The sequence below is a fragment of the Drosophila sulfurigaster genome, chromosome 2R, assembly GCF_023558435.1.
Source record: "Drosophila sulfurigaster albostrigata strain 15112-1811.04 chromosome 2R, ASM2355843v2, whole genome shotgun sequence".
Classification (NCBI taxonomy): domain Eukaryota; kingdom Metazoa; phylum Arthropoda; class Insecta; order Diptera; family Drosophilidae; genus Drosophila; species Drosophila sulfurigaster.
In genome coordinates this window covers 31681694-31684941 of record NC_084882.1, presented here as the reverse complement: position 1 = coordinate 31684941, position 3248 = coordinate 31681694, and positions in this window count along the sequence as shown.

Below are 3248 nucleotides of genomic sequence, written 5' to 3'. Positions count from 1 at the left end.
TATGGCATTTTTTGTTCGGAGCACTTGGTCTAAAACGAGTGTGTAACTTTTTGCAGTTAAAATGAGTGTGTAAAAATCATTTCAGCAGCCATCAACGACCCAACATTTCCCTCGAGGCCTCTGGCAACGATATGCGTATGCGTATGCGTATTTGTATTCGAATTTGTGTTTCCTTATTTTTGTTTTCCTTGGGCATTGTCAACGGAAAAACAATTGCTAAGTGGTCCGCTTATCAAGCTGCTGTTCCTGCTGTCGTCGTGTTGTTGTGTTGATTGCACCATGGGTGGTCATAACAATTAGAATTAAATTAAGGGAATTAACGCCTGCTGCAAATTGAGAGAGAGGGAGAGCTTTCCCTTCGAGTTCGAGTTGCAATATTACACATGGCAACGGGTGTTGCCCCTTTTCTGGTTATCAATGCGGTGAACCGCAGCGACAACTGTGACTTTGTGTGTGTGTGCGTGTCAAAATGTCAAGGGTTCGTTTAAACAGTGTGTTAAATACCGCAGTGCAAGTTAAACTTGGCCGCAGGGGATTGGCTTTGCCATGTGGTTAATAAATACAAATTGGGCCAACAGCAAATTGCAATCAATAAACCTGAAGATTAACTTCCTTCAACTCAATTGGAATGTTTAAGTTTACTTTGCTACCGATGTTTATTCTAAGATACTTTGACTGAACATATGTAACACTCAATGATTTGGCAAAGTTTTTTGGGGGGCTGACGCAACCGCAAATAGCTTTTGCACCACTGTGCGATGCATTGTAACTTTGGCACACGTTTAGTTGTGAAGTACTTATGTGAACAGTTCGCTGAGTTTTGCAGTTGTCTTGCAAGTGTTGTCTGCACTTTTTGTGTTGACGTCGTAGGTTTCTTCATCTTCTTCGTCTGTTGCAAATGTTCATATTTTTATTTCCGCACCATTGCTCAATACTACACACATTGTATTCTTTATAGTTGAGCTAACTTCCTGCAACAACTGAGGCTGAAAAGAGTTGTTGTTGTTGCTGCTGCTGTTGTGGTTTCTTTTGCATAAACAAAGTGTACAAAGTGAGACAGAAACACTTTATGGTATCTTGTGGGTAGCATTAGACGTAGGTCATTCGACTAAAACGACAATATTTACATGATAAAGACAACTGAGGGAAGAAAAAAGTAGTAGTAAGTTCATATGAGCACTGTGGCTCTATTAATGGTTGCATTGTTATTCTTCAACTCGTTCTCTTTCTCTATTTTGCTGTTGCTTTCCCTTACTCTCGTTGCAGATTTGTTTGCTTTATCGATTGTGCGATAGCAGCGAGTGTTGTGTGTCTAGTATTTGCCTGCCCTCAGAGCAGCGTTAGTTAGTTTGTCCGTCCCCATTCTGTACGTGTGTGTGTGTTTGTCCGTCCGCCTCTCGGCACCTCGCAAAAGCAAACAACTTCCGTGTGACAGCCGAACTAGACTAAAGCCAAAAGCACTCAGCGCTAAAAAGAGACAGTAAAAGAGACAGAGAAAGAGTGAGAGTCCGTATCAGAGTCGTTCGATCGAATCACTTGCATTCAGAGTACAAAGTATTTGCGGTTGTTTGCTTTTAGATTTCATTTTCTTTTTTTTGTTGGTGTTCTTCTCATGCGAGTTTGTTGCTTAAAAGCCTAAAAAAAGAGTGGAGCAAAGTTGAGCTTCGTGCACGTGTTGAGGCTTAAAGCGGTATTAAATCCATTTATATTCGCAATTAAGCGAATAAAAAACTTTTGTTTGCAAAAGTCTAAAGTTTACAACGTAGTTCTCGAATACTCTCATCAAAAATTGAAGTCAATTTGATTAATTAAATTGGCGCACTTAATCTAAATAAGTGTCTGATTGCTGTGAATTAAATCGAGGCGTCTCTATAGCTTCCTCAAGACAAAGTGTTGCTGTTGCTTTTGGTGTTGGTGTTCCGCGTCGATGATAAACAATGGATTCGTTTTCGCCTGTCTGCTTTGTTGTTAATATTAGGAGGGTAAGTCGAACTTACTTAAATGAACAATCGATGTTATCTGCCTTGGAGTTGTTGTGGGGTTGCTGCTGCTTCTGCACAAACAGATATACTTACTATATATACTGTATACTATATACAACAACTTGGGCACTTGGGCAGCGAAGAACACGTTTTTATGGTAGGTACTTAAATGAGGGGCTCGGCGCAACTTTAGCGCCAAGTTAATGCGTTTTATCAATTGAGTTCCATCAAATGAAACACTTTGTACGTAAGCAGCGCAAAACCCAAAACGAAAGCCAAATAAATTGGATTCCTCAACCAAAATAAAAGTTAGTTAGTTACCCCGCCGCATAAATTAGTTGTTCACTTCAATTCAGCGCGCATTTATTTGCCGTGTTTTCTTCGCCCTTTCTCTCTTCGTTGCTTAAAGCCATAATCGGTGTTTGCTTTTAGCCATGTTCTAATTGAGTTGCAGCTGCAACATTTAATTTGGCCTTTGATACGCAAGCCTAGACATTTTTCTAGCTGCATTTCTTTTATGTCGTCGTCTTCGTCGTCGTCGACGTCTTTCGCCCACTTTGTCTGCGTCTTGCGGACGCAAAAGGAATTCCGACTAATTGAAAGCCAACCCGCTGTGTCCTCTTAACCGAAAGAAATGAAGAGAGTAGAAAAGGCAGTCGAGACGAAGAAGGCCAAAAGCAGCTTGAAGCATAAATTCCGCTTAGAATTATATTTCAATAAATTAAATTGGAATTTATTTATAGCACACAGAACGTTTTTAACTGGAATCGTACTTATTTCATATTATATTTATATCGTATCGTATGTGAGAATTATTTCTTATTGTATATACACATTTATATATAGTAATATATATTAATAGGTATTTTGAGTATGTCACATAATAATATCTCAGAAGAATGTTGAAGACTGAATAGCACGCATACACACATATACAGACAACATTAACAATAGTTTATAGTTTATTAACATTTATGTAACAAATTTGGTTTCGGTTTCGGTAATTTTGTAATCGCATTGTTTATCGTATTTGTATTTGTATTTGTATTTGAATTCGCAAACATATTCGTATATTGTATATTGTATATAGTAGTATATGAATATTTTGTTGTTGGAATTTTTTAAAGGTACAACTCTCAATTGGTATAGCGATTAGAATTAGTTAATAATCATTACAGTTAACTAATGCATTTTGGCCTTTACAAATGCTCACATCAATTTTGGTTTTATTGAGTATCAAATAGACATAGACTTTGATGACCTCTG